Genomic DNA, 27500 nt, shown 5'->3' on the forward strand with positions numbered 1-27500 from the left:
TCACACACACACTACACACACACACACACACACCACACACATATATATATATATATTATATATATAATATATATATTAATATATATATATATATATATATATGAAGACAAAAGGAAAAACCCCATAAAAACACTATATGAATGTTGCAGCCATAAATTTCGAGCACTTCAAATAGTGTTTTTATGGGCCTTTTTTTATCTTTCACAATTATACTGTTGTATACAGTAAAAGAGCCACTCTATATATATATTATATATATATATATATTATATATATATATACATATATATATATATATATATATATATATAAATATATATATATATATATATATATATATATATATATATTTCTGGACAAAAGTGAGGACCGAACCCAGGTCTTTCATGAAGACAAGGCCGCTGCCAACATAAGTCATAAAGAAAGTCAGGACCTAAGTGCCAGTGTAGTACCTGAAGGCGCTGTCACACGCGAAATTTCCGTTGACTTTTGAATTTGACGTCGACTTTTCATGTTTTGACGACGACTTTCTGGTGTCGTCGCCACGAATTTTGAAAACTGTACCGATCGAATTCAACCCATCGCTACCGTCGACTTTATTGTTTGTTTATATTTCGGAGAGCGCGCATTTCAAGCATTCAGATGCAAGATGGAGTTCTTGGTACAGTGGAAAAACAAGATTGGCAGCAAAAAACAGTTTTTTGGTCGAAGATATTGGGGAGGGGAAGACGATGCTTATGGGACCAATAAGGCATGATAGTTTTATGAAAAAGGGTCTTAAATAAATGCGAAAATTACAGAGCGATCACCATGCGACTCAGGGAAAACTTTTCCTGAACTTGCTGATCTTTTAACACATTAAGTTAGCTGCTATAGCCTATCGTGAATATCAGATTGTTATATAGCCTAGGTTCGCTCTCATTTTTTTTTTTTTTTTTTTCGGCATTAGCAAATAATATAAACTGAGATCTTTTAAAATTTTTGCAGTGTTTCTACTTAAGTTTTATAATACAGTCTGACTGTGGTTGTGTAAACAGGGTTTTACGAAATAGCCTATTCTAGCTAGCCATAGCTATTATTTTTTTTTCAATAAAAACTTTTCACGTCTTTTTAAAACAGGACCGAACCCAAAGACCTTTTTTTTTTTAATTCTATGCAGCATCATTAAACACAGCAAGAACACGACCCACTAGTTTGCTTGTGTTATAAAGCACAGTTGTTTTATCATTCCGGGAAGTCACACCTCAGATGGTTTGTTTTACGTTTTGACGACGACCAACCACGGTATGAAAGAAAGTGTGTGACAACCAGAGTACGGAATGAACGTTGACTTCTTTGGAAGTCGACGACAAACTCAGGAAAAGTCTGACGGAAATTTCGCTAGTGATCAAAAGACAACCAACAGAAAAAATGACGTTTTAGAGCAGAAATAAAGTTCTTTTGTGACTTGTGTGGCTTAGTTGGCAGCGGCTAGTCATTCAATTGAAAGACCTGGGTTCGATCTTGTTATGAGTTAGAAATTTATTTCTGTTAACCCCCATATGTTGTGTGTTGGTTTATATGTAAGTATCGCACACACACACACACATATATAATATATATATATATATATATATATATATATATTATAATATATTATTATATATATATGTGTGTGTGTGTGTGTGTGTGTGTGGGTGGTGTGTGTGTGTGCAGGCGCGCGCGACCAAAGGGAAAGACAACGGAATTAAATTTCCTTCGCCTTTATTCTGAAGCGCAACCAAAATATCTGAATACAATAGGAAAAACATTTATACACATCTGGTCTGACAGAAAGCAAATAAGTGTGAAGGAGCATGAATCCATTTATTGCTCCCATAGTCACTACGAAGCTTTCATGAAAACCCACAACTGAACGGAGGGAGGGAGGGAGGGAGTAGGAAAAAATGTCGTTAACTTGCCTGCGACAAAAAAGAAAAAAAAACGAACAAAAAGATACGACGAAGTTAGAAGTTATGGTTTGTTTACTCGCTTAAATGACAAAACCGCGAGACAAATGTGATAACCACCCTCTCGCATGACAAGCCTTACTTGGGGCACGCGGCCTTCCCGCCCACAAGACAAAAGCGTCTCGTTCAACCTCGGCACCTGGTCATGTGGACATGAAAGCGCTCTGCTCTTGCCGTTCATTTCTTAGCAATTATTCATTAATGAATGAATGGGGAGCCGAGAACTGCAAGGTTTTGCTTTAGCTTCAGTCTCTCCTCCCTAATAACTATTAAGTAAAGGTCGCTCTGCGATTCCTAGTTCTGATGTAAATAAGAAGTGCCTTCACACAGAAAGCTGGAGCAACATTAAAGTCGTTCATAAACTATTTATTTGCATACTTTACAATCAACACGACATACCAAACGCTGCTCGATTAAACTTGATATTCAATTCCTATCATGCCTTGTTCTTTGGAACAGTATTTAGAGGGTAAAAGGTTTCATTATTATTATTATTATTATTATTATTATTATTCAGGTGGTTTTACAAAAGGCAAGAGAAACACTGATCAAGTATTTGTCTGTCATAGTGGGGTGCTTCAAGGGAATGTTATTTCTCCTTCGCCGTTCACCCTTCTCACAGCCTTCTTACAGAAAAAATGGCCGCGGACTGAAGAGAAGTTTTAGACTTGCGTAACGACAAAAACTTGTTAGACTTAAATGTGCAGATAATGGCGTTTTAATCAGCAAAACACCTTAAAATGAGCTAAGCTTGCTTAACAGAAGGTACTCTCACATACCTTGAGAAAAGAGACTCAAAATAAATATAAGAAAATCAGTTAATGAGGACAGTATTTATAAACGGAGATGGGATGAATGAGGCTGAATCTTTCAATGTTTAGGATCAATGATATTCAGGACAGGTTCGTTGAGGTGAAATAAAGTTAATGACTAAAACAGGCAAATCAAACACTCGGTAGTCTGAACAAGATTTGGAAAACAAAAGTAAGTTTATCCATCTAGTTCGCTTATGGTATGAAAGTGGAATTATATCTAAAAGATGATGACGATCTGAGAGTAAAGCTTTTAGTAAGAATAGTACGAGGGAGAGGGCATGACAACAGATAGAAATGATACCGAACCGTGAGAGAATGACACAAGTTCCGTATGTAGATCTGATAATGATGAAAGTAGATGGGGATGGATGGCTTGCACACGTCCCTCGGGCAACCCCTGGGAGAACATTATCACTTGGATTCCTCTGGGCACCAGAAGAGGTGCAAGACCCAGATATCCTTATTCAATGAGAACTATGAAAAGGGAAGCTGGAATGATATGATTGGAGATTGTCCAAGATAAATAAAGCACAGGATATTTCAAGAGCCATTTTGGGGAGGCGATGATGAAGATGATAACAATTCAGGTAAGACTATCTCTATCAAATCATGACATGTGTAAAATGTATGTAACATAATATCCGTGAATGGAAGAAAAATACGCCTGAAGAGTTGCATCGACTTTCAAACATTTTCAAGAGCTTATCTTACTACTAAAAAACAGTAGTTTGGTCTGTCTGCTGTTGTCTGTAAGCACTTTTCGCCGGTGCGGAATCCCACGTAAGTGCTTTACAGCTGACGGACCAATTTATTAGCATTAGGGGTTAAAGAGGGGTGAAGGAGAGAGGGTCTTTCCCAACTCAGTGACTACCTAAGTAATAAGACCAAGCCATTTTCAAATCGTTGCTTAATACGGTAAGATACGGGTGAAAACTACATCCGCGAAAACCACCACTCGGTTGGTAGTTTACGGTAAACATTGAATTGTGAATTCCTACGTTCTGACAAGTAGGGCAAGTACAACAACATAGGAAATAACAAGAAAAGGAAATAAAAAGTTACTGTTACTTTACAGTAGAGTCACATCGTCTGGGGCCGTGGCACCCGGCCTCACCGCCCGGGTACTGGGCCCCACTAACTAGTTATGACAGAATGAGACAGGAAATTCCATATCTCGGTTTTCAGCTTATACAACATTTTACATAATTTCCTTTCTTAATGGCCAATGGCCAAAGCCACTTGGTTGACCCTACATTCCTTGACTGACATCACTACACAGGTACTATGCAACCTAACCCGACACGAATGCGACGGACATAGGAGATATAATCCATCGTCGAGTCTCTTCCACAGGTATACACAATGGCGCCTCCTACTGTTAATTAGGACTTAATATTGTTTCCCGTTTCGCAGACATTTTCAAGATATATATATATATATGCTGCCGGGGAAAAATATTCAAACAGTTTGCCAAATATACTTTTCACGTTGACACTGGACAATTTGACTAGTCGTGTAAGCGAGGAGCGTAACAACTTGAAACCACAATGAGATTAACCTCGGTTAACTTCACCCCTGATAACTATAAGGAGACAGAAACATGGGTGAAATGCAATGGAAAGTATTGGCCGAAAGGTATATCGGAATACCTGGAACACATCGGAACGGCCATTCTTTGACCAACATTGAAACCTTTCGACAAATACTTCAGTGTTTATTTTTTCCCATTCTGAAACCAAAAAAGGCTTGTAATCTTTCATACTTCCAATACTACTTGTCATGCTCATTTATCTTTAGGTCTATTTTACTCTTCTTAACTAATGTCGTTCGTTCTCTCTCTCTCTCTCTCTCTCTCTCTCTCTCTCTCTCTCTCTCCTCTCTCTCTCTCCTAAAAATTTGGCGTGTTAATCTAAACCAGTGGTTTTTAAACATTTTTGCTTTGCACCCCATTCTGCATTATGTACTGTTCCCACGGCCAACTATAAACTATGAACAATATGTTATCTATTTGTATACCATTATACTTCATTGCTTAATATGGGTATTTGGATGACATAGATTTTTGTTTCATTACTGTAAAATTTTTTATAAGTATGCACTGTACTATATTTCAATGGATTGAATGGAACAAACAATGTTCATAGAAAACGGATAAAACAAACATATAATGAAACTGAATTTTATCGTAAACCTTATTCCAACAGTTTCAGCATTATACAATTACATTGATAGAAAATATTAGAAAAAATACCAATTACTTAAAAAATAAATACAATTTTTACCATTAACAAAATTATTCAAGGATCATAACACATAAAAAATTATTACACATCCTTTGTGATTTATTTATCCACATATTTATGTAGTATTGGAAAACAAAGGACACTGATGACAATAAAACCTCATTTATTACAATTTTTGTCATCGTTACTAGTTTAACTGTATGTAATAATATCAACAAAACAGTGGATTATAGAGTGACGTTTTTGACTTCGTAGTACTAATCAATGGGATGTGTAATACTGGCTCTTCTGGCCAACTAGTTGGGGAATATTTGGCTCAATGCACATCGGGATGGATATCGTTTGCCGCATACCTATGTGATCGTTTTTCTTTTCTTTGCTTTGACTCCAACTGATGCTGAAAACCCTGTTTCACACAGCCGAGCAGGGAGCGCGGGAACATTTTATCATCATAACAATCAAAGACAATTCATAAACAAGATCTGAAATAAGAAGTAACTTATATTTTGAAGTTTCGGCATGTTTAGAGATAATAATTAGAAAACATATGGAGGCAGTGATAATGGTTATGGCAATTTTGCAATGAACATCACAAATGGAAGAAAATAACAGGCACCATCTGACAACCCTCCTTGCGGCCCCCTTGGAAGCCTCTGGCGCCCCCCAGTGGAAGAATCACTCATCTCAACAATGAATTATGTATATTGTTGGTTAGTTGACTTTACACACACACACACACACGTGTGTGTGTCTGTGTATGTTGGCGGTTGCATGCAAGTACAGATTGTAAGTATACATAATTTCGGACATAAATGGAATGTTTCATTTGTTAAAGTATACCACATATGCACCCTGGGCGGTCACACAGAAGGTTCCCTACCGCACTGTCATGACATAATAAACAAAATCGCCAGCCACTGCAAATTAACGATTCATCATATACTAGTTGTTTTTATTACAGCGACTGACCCCATATTTACTAGACAAAAATTCAATCATAAATTACAAATCACGGTTAGCAATATCTCCATTACAAGTTTGTAATATATGCAAGTAATAATGATATTAAAAATAATATCAATTTTATTGAACCCCGCAAATCATCAACAACAGCATTAGATTTGGCACTTTCTCAGTTCATTACCGATTAAAATCCGTTTAAACAAACAGTTCCTAAGACTGAATTTACAGAGAAGCAAATACTCATGTGAAACGTCCCGTTATCGAGGTCACCCTTTGAAGAACTACACAAGACGGTTTATTATCATGGGACTCCCAGAAACAAGTATAATACATCTTAACATCTGCAACAGTAAGACCAGGCATAATTGTGTACATATGTTCAAACATACACAAAGTCAGATCTAAATAAACGGCTATTGCGTTCGAACGTTCGAGGGTGCATGTATGTATGTATGTATGTATTTATGTGTGTGTGTATATATATATATATATATATATATATATATATATATATATATATATATATATTATATATATAGGGAGTATTTAATAATTAATCATAATCACCCTGATCTAGTTACCTACATAGATACGAGATGAATTTAGTGAAGGTACTGTTATAATTTTCAACGTTTGTTAAGTCTGCTGAATACAGTAAATATTAACCCTAGATTTATTGCAGACTGCTAAAGCTGTGGCGGTATGCAACACAAACTGTTTATTGCTGCCGTAACAAGTGCTAAACCGCACAGCCCAAGGAAGAGAGCGTCTATTCTCTGTTTTTTTCCATCTGTCCATCCGCCTGTGGTGTTTGCGCATGGCAACACTGCGTCCCAGGCGTTTTATAATATCCTATTTCGAATATTAACAGTGTAATTCGCATACAGTAAATTATATTATTAAAACACTTTCTAGTTGCAAATGTACACCCAGATATCCTTTTATTTACCTAAAATTTAGACATAACGTAACTATTTAAGCACGGGACGCAGTGTTGCCATGCACGACCACCACAGGCGGATGGACAGATGGAAAAAAACAGAGTATAGTCAAGGGGCAAGATCCCTTGGTCGGAGGAAAGGGCCCTTGATGTCATGTGAACCTCTCCACAGCATTAGAATAAAACCGTCTTTACTGCTACGGAATTCAGGGAAAATAAAGCATGTTCTCGGCTCCTGCTGAGTGTTTTCCCTAAAATACCTGAAAAAACACGGCAAACAGTATCTGGGTGTGTAGTGAGGGCTCGACACAACATTGCTCCTGAGCTTTCTGTGAAGGCAGATGAAGCTGTGGAAGTTTTGGACGGTTCCCGCAAAGCTTTCATTCATATCACAGTCAAATTCAAAGGATTTGGAACGGCTGCATCGACATACAAGGAGTACAAATAGGTCTCTTTCTCTCTCTCTCTCTCTCTCTCTCTCTCTCTCTCTGCCAATCACATTCGCTTTTAACCAATTTTACATATGCTATCATAGCTAGAGAGAGAGAGAGAGAGAGAGAGAGAGAGAGAGAGAGAGAGAGAGAGAGAGAGAGAGAGAGAGAGAGAGGGAAAAGTAGAATATTGGGTGTCTGAAACTGTCCATGTTTTATATATATATATATATATATATATATATATATATATATATATATATATAATACATATATATATGATATATATATATAGATATATATATATTCATATTTTATATATATATACATTATATATATATATATATTTTATTTTTATATATATAACATTATATATATTTTTATTTTTATATATATATTTATTTATTTATATTTTATATATATAATATATATATATATATATATATACTTATATATATATATATGTTTCTGAAAATTTCATGCGATCACACATACACACACACACACACACACACATATATATATATATATAATATATATATATATATATATATATATAGTATGTGTGTGTGTGTGTGAGTGTGTCGTGTGTGTGAGTGTGTGTATGTGTATAAACATTTTTTCAAACTGATCATTTTCTCAAGCTGCTGCGGGTGCTTCAGAACTATCCTAGGTGATGGTTTTTCTCTGTCAGTGGAGTGAAGCCATGTGTGCCGTGACCTTACACATGACTCCGCCCCTTAATAAGCCTAAACAGGTCTTATCATGGATGCAGTCTCGCCTCTTTCTAATACCTCCTCCTTTACAACACTCCCGGGTCATACACAGCTGACAACCATTCTTTCAACATGGCCAATTCACCTAAACCCAATACGATCCATTTTTGTTTTACAAAAGGTAACCTTTTTACCAATTCTGGGATCTCTAGATTTGTCATTATAATCCTTCTTTCTTCACAGATACAGATTTTCTCTCGCGTATTCAACATCCACATCCACATCATCAATTCAATAAAGGAGAGGAGAAGGAAAGGTCGTCCAATTTAACATTTTCTCATTTCTTCTGCCAATAAATATCTTTTAGTCGTTATGACGAAAGAATACGTAGCTGGGGGGGGGGGGGGGGGGGGGGGGGGGGTACACACTCGGGGATTGGATGGGTGACTGACTATCAACCGCGACAGAAATGGATGTCCTCCTAGAGCACCTGCTGCTGCGAAAAAATCTTCACAGATCTTTCAATTAAGCGTCCCAGATTCGTTGAGATGAACTTGTGAATCACCATAACAATCTAGAATGTCTTTTACAGCTTATAATCCATTGATTTGGGCATTCGAAGTAACATGACGTCTTCACCACTGAAAAGCTCGGACAAATAAACATTGCGAGAGATCTTGTGAGGCGTCGTTAATGCCTCCGTGACTGTCTCTTAATTCACAGTTCCAATTTTACAACACAACCCCATTTATTTATTTTTTTTTTTTTTAGTTTTGCAGAAAACTGAGTACCAAACAACTTCCTTTACGTTAGACTACTTATTTATTCGTAACGGAAACATTAGGCTTAAAAAGCCTGTTGCTTCATACTTAAGAATAACTCAACGTAATTGTGGTTTGCTGGATACTATTCAAGTATAACTAAAATGCATAAGTGCTCTGATCTACAATACAGTGTGAAGCCCCCAAAATCAACGAGACTTCGTCGACTCGTGACATGTATCAGGCCCCAATACACCTAACAGCTTAGATGAATACAAACACAAACACAGGGACTCAAAATGTAATAGACTTCCGAAAACGAGAGAACTAGACTTATAAATGTAGTGGTTTTTTTAAAAAGGAATTGGACATCAAAACCTGAAGAGATATTCAAGTCATTCTGGGTTTATTAAAAGATTTAAAAAAAGCTGATACGCAAGGACAAGTAATTATAAACTGAAGACACAAAAAAGCACACGATTGAAAGACCAAGTAAGGGGCATCCAAAAATGCACGTTATAAGGGGAAGGTGGACGATCACCTAAATTGTCTACTATCGAAAACCGAAGGAGAAAATCCTTTGGCTCCTCAAACACGTGTCTGGATTTTAACAGTTACCCTTACAGGATATGAATGAAAAGATCATTTTTCGTAAAATTCAAAACCACTCTTACCTTTCTGCCTACTTCAGTCAGCACTTTAGTGTTGTTTACCCGTAGTTATTCCTTTGCCATTGCTATACGCGAAGAAGTAAGTAATACTATAATGACTGCCAGCAAATAATATACAAACAACGTAATGCTTTAATATACTTCCAGTACTGCGTATTAACATTTCACTCTTCACACTGTCATTATTGGTTTTAAAAGGCTTCGAAGAATAGTGGCACTTCTCAACAAATTTTAAGAGTAGCAAAGATAAATCTAATCCATCCATCCGGTGTGCTTTGCCTTTCCAGAGAAAGTATTACACGAAGCGAAGCAAGAAAATTATTGGTCAGCATACTTCTGCGCCGTCGGCAGGCACATTTTCGATGCGTTGCCCAAAGAACTTCAGTGATGTTAAAAAAAAAAAAAAAAAAAAAAAAAAAAAAAAAGAGAGAGAGAGAGAGAGAGAGAGAGAGAGAGAGAAGAGAGAGAGAGAGAGAGAGAGAGAGAGAGAGAAATTCAACGCGAATCTATTATAAATAACAGTTTAATACTATAATTAAGTAGTAAAAGGGACTGGGCTAATTGAACGATTAAGAAACAATGATGATAATGCTACCATACAGGCTCAGCTCACCCAGTTGTGGTAGAACACTTGTTTCTGAAGTTATCGTAAGCTGCTGCCATATTGTTTGATTCGAGAATCTTTTTGGCAAGAACAAAAATTATCCCTGTTATGGTTACACAACAGATGGTCAGTCATGGCCGCAAACAAACACTTTCCTTACTGGGCGTAGCTTTCCTTAGTTTCTTTATAAGCGTCCGATCATATCGTTATGAATAACGTCATCTGGGACAGAAAGAGGCTTATAAACACTAGCCACTCATGATAAAAATGGCTTGCTGATTGTAATCTATTGACAACCTGCATAACTCCATGGACGTAAAAGATAAAATCCTTCATAAATAAATATCTATTCTTTTAAATGTACATAATAATAGTAAAAACACTGTACGTATTTCAATCTTCTTGATCCAATGAAATTAGCCCAATTAAGATGAAATCGATGACAGCAAGAACGAAGTTCCTCAGCTGCACCACTACAATCGATACTCTTGACAATTGCCACGGAGGTCATGTTACCACCACCGATGACTCCCACCGCCCCAACACACTTGTGGTTGCCGTTTTTTTCTTTCTTTTAATAGAAAGAACGTTAGATTCTTTAACGACCAGCAAGTGAGCGAACTGCATCTTATAGATATTGGCACTTACATACACACACACATACACACACACACACACACCAAACATTCCTTACACTTGAAGCTGGATGAAAGTCCGAATCTTGCTACGGACATCAGAATTTCTTCATATTCTTGTATTTGGATCTGAGGCTTTACAGTGACAAGAGTATCCAGAAAGTGTTAAGAATTCGAGGAGTTAAGAAGGCATTACGGTTATTACAATTACAGACACTCGTCCACGCACACACATGCCCACAAACACACATACATGTGCATGCATATATATATATATATATATATATATATATATATATATATTATATATATATATATAAAAGTAGAAGCGTAGAAGCTACGAGGGAAAGTGAAACAATGGAGCTCTGCAAGATTGACCGATGTAAAAGGAGGGGCAGTCCATATCGGTCAATCTACCAAGGGCTTAGAAGTGAGAATTAAACCGCATAAATATTTTGTCAAAACTGGGCAAACATCCAATGCATTATTCATTCATTTATGTGACAAGTGAAAATAACCACCGGATATATTGGATCGGCAGTTCAGTAACTGCAAGATCAAAAGATGTCTTAACACAAAATCTTTTAGAATCTGCCATTAAACAACTTACTTCCCATTGTAATTTTAATGTCAGTCGTGGCCTGTTTTATTTAGACCCTTGCATAAGTAACATGTCTAAGAATGACCTCAAAGATACAATCACAGACTTAAATACAAGTTAGTTGCCTTATAGATATTTTCTTTGTATATGTATGTTTAATATATGTATTGTGAATAAGGTTATCTTACGAGAAAAAAAAGGTTGTTGTTTACCAAAAATTTTAATGTGGTCCTATGCCGCCCTGTCTAATCCTTTAGATGCCTTGCCCCGGATTTTGAGCAGTTGGACATAATCTTTTTGTAAACCTCTTCAATTGTACCTATGTTTTGTTTGGAAAGGTTACTCATTCTCCAGGTGTGTTGGATCTTACGTACTTATTTTCTTTATAATTCCTATCTGTCATTTATACAAACCTTCCTTGTGTACTCATGTTCTCATATCTGTCAGTCTGCTAAGTAAAGAACCCTGAGTCCAAAGATCTTGTAGAACTCCATTGTTACACTTTACTTCGTGGCTTCTACCTTTATCTAAATATTCATCACGTTCCAAATTTTCGTGATTCAGTTATACAAACATACATACACATACACTTTATGTATATATATATAAAATAAAAATAATGTGTAGAAGTGTGACAAAATTAGATCGGTCTCAAATAAAAAAGAATTGTACACAAAGCCTTTAAAAATGAAGAAAATATACAAACATTGTTTCCAAACAATGCCCTTTCATACAAACCAGAAACATGTCTGTCATTCTTTTGCAGATTAAAACCATTCATTGCATATTCTTGAATAGACGCCCAATTACAGCGTTACCTGAAAAATACTGAAAGCACAAAAGGAGTCGAATTTATTTAAGCAGAGTTATTTATGTGTAGATGCTTGTATCTCGTGTTTTACGCATTTTCCCGTTAGTGGCCAATGAACTCATGTCTGAGTTGTTAATCGCTCGAGCACAAAAGTCTCCCGATAACAAAATCCACATCTGACACCTGGATTCCATTCACCTGCAAGTGGCAGATTTAGTATAGAACAAAGGTCGCTTGTTTTCAAGTTATTTTAGAAAGTGTAGCGGTTTGGATAGAGGCCACAAAATTGCAGTTTGTCCAAATTCCTGAGCATAGAATGTCCTGTGAAAATTCAGAGTAAAACCTTCCTGATTAACTTACTGTTCATAAGCAGTCGTACTGATAATCGCAACAACAAAAGCAAATGTGTCAGGAGTATTTCATGAAGACGACCATATTCTTCAGCGAGACTGGAATACCACTGTTACTTCACAACTTCCCTCACAGATCATTTGTTGTATACGAAACTCATCATCATGCAATCCGTGAAAAAAAAAAATAAGGATTCAATAAAGGCGAGTGCCGCGCAATCCCACTTAAATATGCATCATCAAGTAATGGCAACCGGGTAATGGAGAAATATTCCCTTTGAATGTCGCTTTTAAAATAACTCAATCAGATGCTACCGGCGGGGCTATTCGAGAAATTTTGTAATTAATCTTCTCACAAATAAAAAAAAAAAACAATAATCATAACTGAGAGAGAGAGAAAAAATGAAATTAGTGACCTTGCAGTCGCTAACTGAAATTCAGTTGAAAATACCATAGTAATGAAGACCATAATAACAAAAACGTTCATAGGATGAAAATGATCTTCAAGAGAATGAATCTGCTCAACAGATGAGATAATCTTGTTGCATTTGTAACACTGCGGGAAGGATACTGGATACAGCGTATCCTTTAGAGTTTGCAATATTGTAAATACTGTCATGAAAATACAGGAATGGCAGATATAATGAGGAAATAATCCGGAGAAGCTATCATTTACAAGTAGACATTTCCATTACGTGAGAAACTAGAGTTATACGGCATGTTAAAAACTTTGATAATGTAGCACTCTCTCTCGAGCATATTGGAGGATGTCAGTACAAGATACAACGAATGACATTCATAAAAAAAAATGGCAGCAGTGATAAATAATAAATCAGACAGAATGTTCCAAAAAGAAGGCATCTAGTTTTCTGGTCACACTTAGTTAAACTCAGAAATTTAGAGCTCATTAGTGATCAAGCCGGATGTGTTAGGAGTTTGTTGGTGGCATCACAAGTCTGGTGTTTCGGTCAGATCTTAAAAGCTGCCTATAATAGATTTTTATTTATTTATTCTTTTTTTTTTTTCAAATGCTTAACTCATGACATATAGCCACTCTATATCTAACAATAATGAGGATTTCCAGTGGGAAACAGGAGATTTTGGGTTGAACATGCGTCATACACAGGCACTCTTACCTAACTTAGCAGGGTCTGGAAAACCGGCCCCCACCCCGGCCAGCAGAGCCATACGTCACCTAGTATAAAATACACAAGCTGGCCATAAACCTAAACCTAACCTAAACATAAAACCGCGTCAGCAACAGCCCAAAACCTAAGTCTTTGGAGAGTGTTCGCAAAAAAAAACATGCTGCACTGGTATCACTGGTATATGCAAAGATACATTTTTCTTTCAACATTATAAGATAGTGTAAGATTACCTCTACCACCATTTGCCACATTTTCATTTGAGAACTGGTAAATGTAGTATACGAGGGCGAAGGGAATGAGGTACAGCAATCCACCAGACATTACAGCCAAAACCATTCAAAACACATCATACTACACATAGGGAAAACACATCATGTAGCCAAAGAAGCATGGAGTTTCTCCAGTTAAGTTAAAACATACAAAAATGAACTTGCTTGCTGTTCGCTAGCATTTTCACTCAACAATCGGTGCATTTTCATTCTCGTCACAACAAAGACATAGGAACTCAACAGTTTCATGGTTAAAACAGACACTACAGACACCAAGTTCAGTACTCTAAACTCCTGCGACAGCTACAACGCAGAGGAAGCGGAACAAGATATAATATGGCAATTTAAGTACCCAAAACGACTGACAAAAACTTCGTCCTTGACTAATGTTGCTGTCATCGCGAAGAAGACAGTAGCGTAGCACAATATGCTGAATTCTAACTTGAAAAGTGCTCTAGAATACAATATATGAGGCCCTATGCAACCAAACAAGAGGTGTACTTTTACCCTTCGAACATTTCGGTAAATATCAATTTGCATCGGCTATTTCATGGAAGAGCTGCTTCAAATATCATTCAGATTTTCCATAGAAAAATTCATTTTCTAGCTATACTATAATTTAAAAAATATCGTCTATTATTGAGAAGTAAAAATAATCTGATTAACTTCGCTCAAAATCCAAATACCATTGTTAATCGTGAAGTTCTTTTCACATCTCTTTACTAATCCATGTAAACGTCAATACAGACTCCAAATGCAAAATTAACCCCAAATGCGGAAGCAAAATCCTACCCAATTTTACCCGAACTGATTTTCACTCATTTCTGAAGATATGCATTTACTAATTTGAAGTATCGTGGGAAGAGCAATGACTTCCATCGTTACGCTCTCGCAGACTGGACATCACAAGAAAAAGAAACAGTAATAGCTTCCAGTCCTTTGCTCAATGTAGGTTGAGTTACACACATAAAATATATATATAATATATATATATATATATATAAATATATATATATATACATATATATAATATATATATATACACACATACATATATGTAACTGACTGCCCGATAGTGTATTATGCAAAATAGTCGAAATATCTCGGCTAAACTTTTTCTTTTCTTAAGGCAGACACATTTACGAGACAAAGTTATTGTAGGATTCTACAACCACTGTCTCCACTAGATATGGAAAATGGAAAACGACAACAAGGCAATGTAAAGAGAATGTGTGACGAGCCAAAGAAACTCTTGTTGAAAAAATAAGGAGCAAAACGATGACGGATGACAGACACAAGGGAAACACGACAGATGGATGGACAAGTAAAAAGCTGCCATAAATCAGCTTCCAAAGAGAGAGAGAGAGAGAGAGAGAAGAGAGAGAGAGAGAGAGAGAGAGAGAGAGAGAGGAGGGTCTGCACAGTTAGAAACTTTATGCACTTTTTCTGTTGATATAATAATAATAATGAAACGCAAAGGATCACTACCACCAGTGGCACTAGTACCCAGTCCTTGTCTCCTGGGTTATACTGCCACTTCACTGAGGAGGACGCGGATATGTGTTCATATCCAGCTACAAAAGATCGTTGTTTGACGTCCATCCGCTATGCTGTGAAGAAGGAAACTCGCTTTCAAGTATTCTATGGCAAAGCAGGTTCCTTCTTTCTGTTCTCCTCACCCTTAAGATCCCCTTCAAGCATGCGGTCAATTCCTTAAGTGGAGGAGACTGCCTAATGGAGAGACAGCGGAGGCCTTTGGCCAACTCCGCTCTTTCCATTTTGATGTCAACGAATCGACGTGAATAGTATTCCATTTGGCCCAGAGCCAGGCCACTTTTAGGCTGAGGATCTGGCTGGCTGTTTCCTCTAAACTGAGTACTTTCGGAAAATACATTGGTCAAACGTGTCTGAGAGAGAGAGAGAGAGAGAGAGAGAGAGAGAGAGAGAGAGAGAGAGAGAGAGAGAGAGAGCAATTCAATATAGCGGAAACGAATAAAGCCATTCGTAGTAAGTACAAATAAACGCCTTTCATTTAAAACTCGAAAGATGAGAGAACTAACCTGCTCATCTCCGAAGATATATTAGAAAAAGAAAATATGAGAAGAAAAACGTATCGCAAAATCAACCTGAAAATACAAAGCAAGGCAAATAATTAAATTCAAATATTTCCAGAGGTAATTTACTATTTTTACGATGAAAGCTAATGGCATCTCATTAAAGGCGGTTTGGTATGACTAAATAAGCAAGTAAAAACAAAGGCAAAGTTATATTAACATGAAAACTGAATACAGGGAAAGCCCGTTTCAGAATTAGTAGCCTTATATATTAAAATCATCACTATCTGCATATATATATATATAATATATATATATATTATATATATATATATATATATATATATATATATATATATAGACTATAGTCGTTTGAATTTCCATGCTTATTATTATTATTATTATTACTATTATTATATATTGCTTTTCCTTTCATCTTCCATATTCATTTTATTATTAAAAAAAAATATATGAAGCATTAGTTATCTTATGTTGGAAACCGTTAACAGACACCACAGCTGGGTTTGCTTGTTTGTATGGCGCTTTTACGTTGCATCATACTATAGTATATATATATATATATATATATATATATATAATATATATATATATTATACTATATATATAATATATATAATCTCACATCCCAAAGCACCGGCAAGTCGCAGAAGCTTTAAAAAATGGTGAGTAGAGAAGAAAACAAAGGCGAGAAACAAAGACGTGCTACCCACTGCTTATGGCTCCCTGTTGTACCGTAAAATCCCAATCTCGTGTCTGTAAACCTATCCATAAAATTTCTCAAGTGATGATAAATGGTTATCTACTTGAAAGGATGAAAACGTCGACATTTTTTCCTATGAGTTCCTTGAAAAATATTTCGGAAAAACTAGAAGTGAAAATCTGAAGGTTGATCGATGATAAGAAAGTATATTTATTCTCTTCATAATAAAATAATAAGCAGGGAAGCTTGCCTGGAAATATCCGACAAGACAAAGGTCCTCTTCGCGGACTGGAACTGGTAGACTACCTTACCAAACCATCAGTATATATCCACTCCGAACACATATTTGGAATCACTGGGGCCTACAGCATCGTCTCTATCTATGGTTCCGTCCCTCTCCCGACCCCTCAGCAGTGAGCAGATACACATCTTCTAATAGGCCCTGAGCAGCCAACCTTGGTGCAAGATATTCAATTTGGTGAAGAAAGAACCGAAATTCCCCTTCCTACCCCCTTCGCCCAAAATATACAAATACAAGAAGTCATCAACACATCTCAGTAAACTATTTTTGGGCCCAGAGAAAACATTTGAATTACCCCATGTACCGGTCTGCAAAAGCTTGATGAGTGGATTAACTGTACTACACTTAAATCTAGCTTTGTAATCACAAAATGAAAAGATGAAAAAAGCATGATTAAAATAAATCATTAGTTTTTTGTAAAGAGCGTATGGATGGATGGAATGCTGGTATTGATCAGCAAGCGAAACATTCTGAAACTATTATTTTGGGCACCCTGGTAAAGCGAGCCCCATTCAGACTGTAGTACTTAATGCAATAAGCACGGAATTCTTGGAAGAATTCACAGCAGTCAATGAAATCTAGCCTTTCACAATATATTAAAAATATTATATTATGAGTGTTTATTACCTATTGCTCATGGTGCCTATGAAAGATGTTTTAGAATCTTTGACCCTGGAGCGAAGGGATACAATAATTTTGGTCTAACAAAAATCTTGTGAGAAGGCCTTTTTTTGCTTGTGTCGACGCTTTTAAGCAGACAATCAATCAATCCTACTGGGTCCCTTAGTATGACATCTCCAAGAAGCCCTATGAGATCAAGGCTGATTGAATGGAAGCAAGAAGTGCGCGGCAGTGTCTACTGGCAAACAGCTGAAATCCTGCGTACTGAAGATCAGGCCGAAGTGTATAAGGGCATCCCCAATAGTACTATCAGCTGCAACAGCACCTGCACTAGCAAAAGCAGTAGAACAACAGCATCAGCATGAAACAATAGCAGAGAAGCACCAGGAGTTTGATCAACAGCAGCATTTAACTATTAAATGCCGCTCTAACAGCAGTAGAAGCAGAAGTGCCGACGATATTAAAAGCAGAGGTAACCGCAGTACCTGCAGCAATAAAATGATAGAATGCAGGAGTGACAGCAACACCAAAGCAATATCAACAGCAACAGCTGCATTAACAAAGGCAGCAGCGACGATGCGCAACATACAAGCACATCTTGGCAAAGACTCCCACAACTAAGTTTGTCATCCCGAAGACGGACCCAGCACGCAAACAAGGGACCCAAATGAAGGTACGACACGACACGCACATATTATAAAATAGGTTTTCTCTGGTTATTCATTTCAGTAGTTTGCCTTAACCTTCTTCTACTGAAATATACACTCAATAATAAAGAAATTCCTTCACCACAACAAAGCATTACACTGTTATACAACGGAAATTATGAAGTCTAGTTTTAAACGAGAATATAAAAATTAATTTTGAAATTCCTTTCAATTTAAATATGACTCCACAAGCATAGTTGTATAAAATGACTTATATCGAAAAGCGTTTGTTCAAAGCCAATATCTCTAAAAATGGTAAGAACAACACCAACTATATTACAAATATATCGAAAAATAACATTAAAAAGTGCGAAAAATAGGTCAAAATCACGTTTCTTCCTTAACAAACATAACATCTTCTGGAACATTTTATTTTCCTAAAATCAGCTGACTCGGCCCAATAAAAAAGCTCATAAAAATCACGTCCTCATTCAACAAATTCGCCCAGACAATATTACCAGACCTTCTGCAGCCTACTCCTCCTCCTCCTTCTCCTCCTCCTCCTCCTTACTCCACCTACCGACCCACATCCCTCAGCTGGAGAGAGAGAGAGAGAGAGAGAGTGGAGGGGATAAGAAAAAATAAACCCAGAAAGTTCGGCTTACAATTTACCAGTAAAATAAGAAAAAAAGTCAGATTAAAAAAAAAAAAAAAAAAGTGCAGACAGACTTTGACGCCTCAATTCCAATGTTAGACTTCCTTAGTCTTCCTGTCCACTATTCTTCAATAATCATCAGAGCCCCGAGTATTCCTCCCCAACCGACCAGGTCACCAAGGAAGTCATGAAAGAACCCTTTCCAGGAAGAACGAATAACTGCGCTGGAGAAACAGGCGCAATGAACCTCCACTGACGATAAAATTAATATAACTGGACAACTACAACAACCTACAGGTTTTCAATGAAGGAGCGATCACTGATTCCAAGAACATGTTACCTCCAAGTGATATTTCTGTGACGATCGCATAATCCAATCCATAAATAATGCCACTCAAATTTAGTCGAACATACTAACATAAGTGTTTATAGTTCTATAGAAGTTACACACAGACTCGGATGAAATACTTAAGCATTGGCTTTGCGTTTTACGGGTACGATGAATGGATAGGTAGACAGGTCTTTTCAACAGTGAGCGATTCCCCCTAACTATATGTCGTTCTAGAGAAAAAACATCAGAACGGTCTCGGCCACATTCTAAGCTTAATAATTATAATTCAATATTTATGGATGTACGCATGCTCAATGGTGCATATATATAATTATATATATATATATATATATATAATATATATATATATAGTATTATAATATATAATATTTTATTTATGTGGTGTGTTGTGTGTAATATATATATACATATATATATATATATATATAATATGATATATATTATATGTGTGTGTGTGTGTGTGTATGTATGTATATAATATATATATATATATATATATATATATGCACCATTGAGCAACTGCATTCTTTTTTCATTTCCTTTCTCTGCCTACCATATTCTACATCCACTTCGCTCAATTGCACATGCTGTTCTACACTATCATGCAATTTCAACTACATTGATCTCGTTTTTCTTATACTCTACCTCCTATTTCATAATCCCACCACTTAACTATTTTCTTTCCCTATTCATGCACTTTATAACTATTCGACCTCAACACCGATTTTGCAAACCCACACTGTCCGTGGCCCCTGTTTCATCCGTCACCTTCTACCTATGCTCTGGTCACCTTCTGCTCACCAAACTTTACTTGTCTCTACCACCCTGACAGAGGAGACTTCTCGCCCTTTTCCGACTTTGCCCTTCTCTCTCCGTCTTCGCTTGCAGCAAATTCGTGTGATGACGTCATCCCTCAACTTGTTCTTTCGTCTTCTCTGTGTTATCACTGAATTTGGAAAATTCTTTACCTCACCATTTTTATTTCAAAATATCACTTCTTATGCCAGTTGATGACATTCCTTCGTGGTGGGTGTCTCCAGAAACAAACAGCCCTCAAGTTTCTCAGTAAGTGTTTAGGGTTGTGCTGCTTTGAATAGTCCATTTTGGAATTTTAACTCTTTCTTTTTCGTTTGTTTGTTTGTATGGTGTTTTTACGTTGCATGGAACCAACGGTTATTCAGCAACGGAACCAACGGCTTGACGTGACTTCCGAACCACGTCGAGAGTGAACTTCTATCACCAGAAAAACACATCTCTCTCGCCTCCATGGAATGCCCGAGAATTGAACTCTCCCTTTCAATTCATTCCACGAACTGCGCAGAGCTACACAGTCCTGGTTCTCCATGGTTTCCCGGACTACCGACTTCAACCGCAATCACCGGCGATTAAGAAAAGTTACATTTGAAAAATAGGCCGTGCTTTCTATCCATTATTCTAAATGTTTTGAGTAATGGTCAAACTAATGTTAATGTTCACGATCCAGACGAAGCGCCACCAACAGCACTAACCTGATACACATCTGACAGCGATGAGTGATTATTATTCGAAGGCCAAAGGCTCCATCAGGTCCAATTCCTTAACTCATCCTGTGAAGGGGCATTCCTTGGAGAGCTTTCATTCTGCGATATAAATGTCCGGTAATCATCATGCAAATCAACACTTCACTGTTATTGCAAACACCAGCAGCTGTGCTTATTAAGGGCATGGCGTGCAGCAACACATAAGTCTGTCTCATCAGTGTATTTCACAAAAAATGACACTTTAATCAAGTATAATTGCTTTCATACATCATCATCATCGTCATATAAATTCTTATCCTCATCCCAAGTAATCATAATCAAGATGATATTAGGTACCTGAATTACAAAAAGGCTTCATTCGCGGGACAAGAAACACGTCGAAGGAAAAGAAAAAGAAAAACAAATAAAGAAAACGCTTGCTACTGTAATGGGAAACCAAGCGAAATTATCAAGCCGCTCAATTAGAAATTAACTGAGCGAAAATTCGTCCACAGGAATGACCCCGACATGCATATGCAAATATCTCACACTCATCAATAATTATAGCAGTTATGGAACTAGTAGAAGGTGGAGTAAGGTATATCTCGTTTTTTTATTCAACTAGTATCATGTTTTTAAAATAACAGTATCTAAAAACAGTACTAACATCACTGACTTAAAGCATATATTTGAAGCTCTGCCTGATATATATAATATAGTTATTATAATATATATATATATATATATATAGATATATATATATATAAATATATATATATATATATATATATATATATATAATATATATAAATATATATATATATATATATATATATAAAAATATAGATAATTTTTTTTACAAATCTGCTAAGACTATGAACGAGTGTGTGTGTGTGTGTGTGTGTTTGTGGGGCTTGTGCGTGCTTTACGTACATGTTACTTGAATGGCATGAAAATTTATATTCTTAACATTTGCGTGCGCGAACAAGAAAGAATGACGAAAATAAACCAATCTTGAGATTGATCCTCGAAGTACTTTTTCAAACAACCTTAGGAAAGGTTATGAAGTCAAAAAGAAGACGTCAGACAGGGCACAGCATGGCCCACGGAATGCAGAACAAGTCTTGATTTTTTGTAAGACGAAAATATCTCATTACTTGTTTACCGGTGATAAAAAAAAATATTTTCCTCGGAAGATATTTGAAATTCATCACTTCGTGAAGTTCTTGGTATTACCCTGATCTTCAGGGATTAATTATATCTGCATGCAGACGCAAATTAAATACAACATTTTGTCTAAAATTCTGTCTCACTCCAATGGCAAGGAATGGGATTAAAGAGTAAACGTTTACATAGGCTAAAGAATCTCAAAATCTTAGACCATCCAAATAAGCCAATGCAAAGCCAGAAAAACCAAGCAATTACCAAGAGCACTATGCTGTCTCTAGGGCGACGGTCATTTTCACAATTCGTTCAAGGCTTTCCAGGCTCTTCTTACCAACGAGAGAATTTTAACTCGGACCTTTCGTGGGACAAACTTGGATTCCCTAAAGGCTGACTACGCCTGTGCTGCTCTTCTTCTCTGAAATGTCAAGCAGGAAAACGCACCTATGCAGTGCGACCTGGGCACATTCCTGCACTTTAGGTAGCTCCACAGGACAGCCCACGAGAGAGAGAGAGAGAGAGAGAGAGAGAGAGAGAGAGAGAGAGAGAGAGAAAATTTGCCTTTTAAAAATGGGATGGCGTTCTCCACATACGGTCGCTGACTTGTTTTAATCCTGCGAGTAATATGTATGTAAAACGTTGTCGACGTGTGTTTACGACATGCTTTACCCAAGCATGAGCCCTTTGTATCGACGTTTACCAAAGGCACAAGGATTGTCTGCTCCTGCCCAGCAGCAGACAAAAACTTGTCATGCCCAAGTTTCATTTTTGAAGCCTATTATTTTTCATACGAACATATATAAAGTTTCATGAAGAGCTTTGAAAACCTTATATTGACACATACATAGATACATACGTACATATATATATATATATTATATATATATATATATATATATATATATATATATATATATATGCGTGTGTGTGTATGTGTGTGTGTGTGTGTGTGTGTAGATAATGATGTGACAAAGAAAGGAGTTATCAGTGTAATAAGGAATTTACTCGGATGAAAATATATCAGATTTGAAGAACCGTTTATGGATGTAGGCTCAAAGATATAATTTTATGTTCGCTAGGGGCAAGTAATGTACATTCCTCATTATACTGATAACTGCTCTCTTTGTCACATTATTATATAAATGTTTTCATTCATAAATAGAGTAGTAAGTATGTTGATACCATACGTTGTCAGTAATTAAAGAGCAGCGGTACAGTAAAATGTCACTGGAAGAAAGGATATATCCGGAATGCTAGGCTGATATATGAAAATATATAAATAAAAAAAGTCTAATTTGCTTCAGTGAAACCAAGACGTGCACCGTCATTATTGACGCTGCTTGGGCATTAATCCTTGAGGGCGTCTGTCATAAAAATACATGACGCAACATCAATATCAGCACCAATAATAATGATGATAATATATGCTTATCCAATATCTATGACATTTCTAACGTGAGTGGAGCACGAGCACATAAAAAAGTAACAGTAATACATTAAAATGACACATTGGCCAGGAGACAAGAACGTATTTCTAAATGGACTCCAACGAATGAAAATGCACGAAAAAGATTTATAAGGGCAACAAGAAAGAGAAGCTACCTTGTACGAAAGCACTGAAAATTGTCATTTCGTATTCCTACTCTATTGCAAACCTTATTTTTCTTAAAGGTCCGAACGGAATACGTTGGTTTATTAAAAGTATTTCAAGGTAAAAGAAACCTCTACAGGAAATTATACTAAGACATGACGTTTACTTTTACTGTTGAGGGGCGATGATATTGCTGCATTTTCTGCAATACATTCCTTTGATAAGTCACCGAGCCTGATCAATTACCAATAAACTAAGAATCATTTTCTATAATAATGACCATGAAAAACTGTCACGGTGATTTTGCTGACAGTTAGTCAAAATTCATTATCGCGGCGAGGAGTCTAGACTAGAAGATATCCTAAACTAATCTCTCAAGAACTTTCAAGAAAATTGCCTTTTCACATTAAATTCTGCTCATTCAATCGGGTATAAAAATCTTTCGTTCCTTTGTTGTGAGGAAAACTGAAAAAGAAATACGTATACGTTAAATCCACCTAATTCCCCCATTTTCGAACATAATACGCTGTGTTATAATAATACTAGTAATCCTGATATTCAACTAGACCTAAAAAAAACTGCTCCCTTAGCGGAGGCATCCTGGATACATAAAACATAAAGGCATTAGGGAGTCTGGTCGATAATCGCTCCCCTTGCTTGATACATACATTGAAACACATTGGTTCAGTAGCGACAAAATATGTTTTTCAAGATAATACCACGACTCAGTCTCCAAGAAAGTTCATGAAATGAGGTCATCACGATGAGCTAATTCTGAAGTATCGTCAAATCTAATCAGATCTTACTCGATGACAGAGACTATTCATTTTCATTACATCTGACGTAGGACAATCCCGATAGCCTGATACCCAACAAGGGAAACATCTAGCAGCATGATATCCCAACAAAGGAAAGATCTGACAGCACGACATCTCAACATAGGAAAACCTGATAGCCTGACTCACCACCAAAGAAAAAATCTGGCACCATTACATTCTGACAAAGGAAAAATCTGGCAGCTTGACATCCCAACAAAGGAAAACCTGACAGCCTAACCCCCAACAAAGAAATTATCTGGCAGCATGACATCCTGACAAAAGAAACTGCCAACAAAGAAAAACCCTGACAGCATGACATCCTGACAACGGAAATATCTGGGAGCAAGACATCCAAAGAAAGGAAAACCTGATAGCCTGACCCCAACAAAGATATTTACTTCATAAATATTTATTAATAACCAGTTCACTATACATAGGGAATAACTTAGACCCAAGGGGAAACATCAATTATGGACAGTGACTTTATCCACAGAGTCATCAAGAATGGTATAGGGAATTGTATATACAACGATAATGATGGCTTAACATTTCTTCTAATCTTTAGTGCGAGTTGTGCCATTCTGCGTTAAATTGAAAAATTTCTACTTCAAAAACTAGATCTGAAACAAATTTCAGGAAGATGAATTCCGTCTTTACTTTTTTTTTTCATAGTCTCTCTACTCGATAACATTATTAACAAATATAAAATTCGTTTGATATGGAAATTTAGGTTTTTAAATAAGCCTCCGTCAGGATCACTGGATATGTCATGATTTTATTCGGACATGTTGCATCCAATCAACCATCGTTAAGCCACCGCCCAACTGCAGGTTCATGAGCATAATCTGAACTGTTTCACAACAGATAAGTAAAGATGGAATGGAACGTAATAAAGAATTTGGGCCAAAGGCCAAGCGCTGGGACCTATGAGGTCACTCAGCGCTCAAAGGGAAATTGACAGTCAAAGGTTTGAAAGGTGTGACAGGAGGAAAACCTCGCAGGTGCACCAGAGAGCAGTTGTCAAAAGAGGGTGGATAGCAAGATGGAAACCTGGGGATTGAACATGGCTTTTGCCTGTCCATGCAGCTACCAAAAACTGGATTAAAACTCGCGCTTTCTTCAAGCCATCCGTGGTGATTTCATCAGAAAATCTGGTATCCAGGAAATATCGCCTCACATGAGGAGCACGACCGTTTGTTCGGAAATCTCAGAGCGCTCAGCAAGAGGGATGCAGAGGCTTGGAAGAGCCTTCCTTCGACCTGCACACAAATACTTCGTTCAAAACTTATCAAAAAGGAAAGTCATCTGGCAAGAGAAGAAAAAGAAACGAACTGTAACCCAAACAAACTGATCAAAGTATTGCTGTGAACCTTAAAGTATGAAATACGACATACTGATTTAATCTCAGTGATAATCGAGCCAGTACTGTCTTATGCGGGATACAAATTTCATGATGGAGCCACCGCCATCTTTGATGACGTCATGACCGGAAACTTACCACAGCCAATATCCACATCAGTCACAAATATCTCTCAAGTATTTATCAAGAACTTCACTAAGCATTTCTGTAAAAAAATAATAGGATGGAAGTCAAATTCTTCCTACCCAAATCTACTGAGGAAACGATAGCCTTACTTGGCGCTATAGGAGACCTACCACCATCCGATTCATTCTCTGCCTCTCCTCCTGATCTCGATTCCTCTTTTATCTAACTCCATCTCTTCCTTACCTTATATATTTATCGGCCACTTCAACACAGCGAGCGTCACCTTACCTGTCGAGAAGAAAATTAAAGGTAATCTTGTTTCCTTGCCTCTAAAACCTAATAAAGTGACATGACGGGGAGGTTGTGGGTAAGACGAAGGAGACTGGGAGGGAGGGAGGGAGGGAGGGAGGCACTATTTTTGGAGAATGAGAGGGAAAAGAAGTTCTGGAAGGAACAGAAAACAATTAAAAAGAGCAAAAAAATCGTTTTGTTTTGTTCAGTCAGCGTACCATAGGATCCCCAATTGAATTCCCTCGTTGACTTCATGACACTTTCCTGTTGGGTCAAAGGTGTTGCTGTGGATATCAGGCTGGGCTGGTCTCATGCTGGCCGGCTTTTGCACTCATAAAAAGTTTGTCAACTAAACCGCTGACTGCAATACCGATAGGGCAGAATACCTTACAACCTACAGTTGATCAACAAATGGTACAGAAAATAAGTCAGCAATAATCACATAACCACTGTCGGTGTTCAGCCTTAGCTGTTTGCGTGGTATTCACTGCCTCTGAGTTTCAGTTTTGAGTCTCCCACTAACAACCCTTCTCCAACCATTCCTCATTCATGAGGAGCTTTTCTCTTTAAGGCCTCGCTGGATCTCACCCATGAAATACTGACGACAAAATTCTTCTTCCTTCTTCGCATTTCCATACTCGATCCGTCTTTCTTCATGCACAGCTTTGTTCGCCATGAATTCAGGCCATTATTCGTCCCTATGCCAGAATTGATGATAACATCTTGGTTTTTTTATACACTGAGGGTCGTATAATCAGGAGCCCGTGTTGGTACAAGGCCAACTTCATCTGATATCAACAAAAAGGGAGATTTCCCACAGCTGCTGTATTGCCTCTCTCTCAATGCACGTACTCACAGGTCCCCACCGCCACCCCCAACCCCCTTCCTTCTCTTTCTCTCCTCATTTACATCTCTACCTTTGTTTCCTTATTGTTCTCTGTTTTTTAATCTAATATAAATTTCTCTGATAGATGGAAAGAATTCCCCATTATGTTTGCATATGAACATGCAGAGAGAGAGAGAGAGAGAGAGAGAGAGAGAGAGAGAGAGAGAGAGAGAGAGAGAGAGAGAATTCCAAAACAATTTCCCCTCTGTCGCTTAGAGAGACGAGAAAACAAGTGATAGATCATTTTGGCAACGAAGCAACATCTTCATAAGTTTACTGTTTCTAATTTCCCTTTGGACAGAAATGCTCCTCCCAAACATCAATCTCCTGCAGTTTGTGTGTGGTTTATTATATATATATATATATATATATCATTATATATATATATATATATATATCATATAATAAAAAATATATTATGTTTAATATATATATCTATTATTAATATATAAATATATCCTAGATATA

At 36.9% G+C, this 27500-nt stretch overlaps 1 protein-coding gene across 2 annotated transcripts in view; it reads right to left on the reverse strand.

Annotated features, from left to right (window-relative positions):
* Positions 1-27500, reverse strand: part of LOC135223624 (D-glucuronyl C5-epimerase B-like) — an 888924-nt gene that overhangs the window by 249318 nt on the left and 612106 nt on the right. For both annotated transcript variants that reach the window (XM_064262234.1, XM_064262233.1), the window contains exon 5: positions 26099-26143. The gene's annotated coding sequence lies outside the window, so the exon portion shown is untranslated. The remainder of the gene's footprint in view (positions 1-26098; positions 26144-27500) is intronic.

This window comes from Macrobrachium nipponense, chromosome 10 (genome assembly GCF_015104395.2).
Source record: "Macrobrachium nipponense isolate FS-2020 chromosome 10, ASM1510439v2, whole genome shotgun sequence".
Classification (NCBI taxonomy): domain Eukaryota; kingdom Metazoa; phylum Arthropoda; class Malacostraca; order Decapoda; family Palaemonidae; genus Macrobrachium; species Macrobrachium nipponense.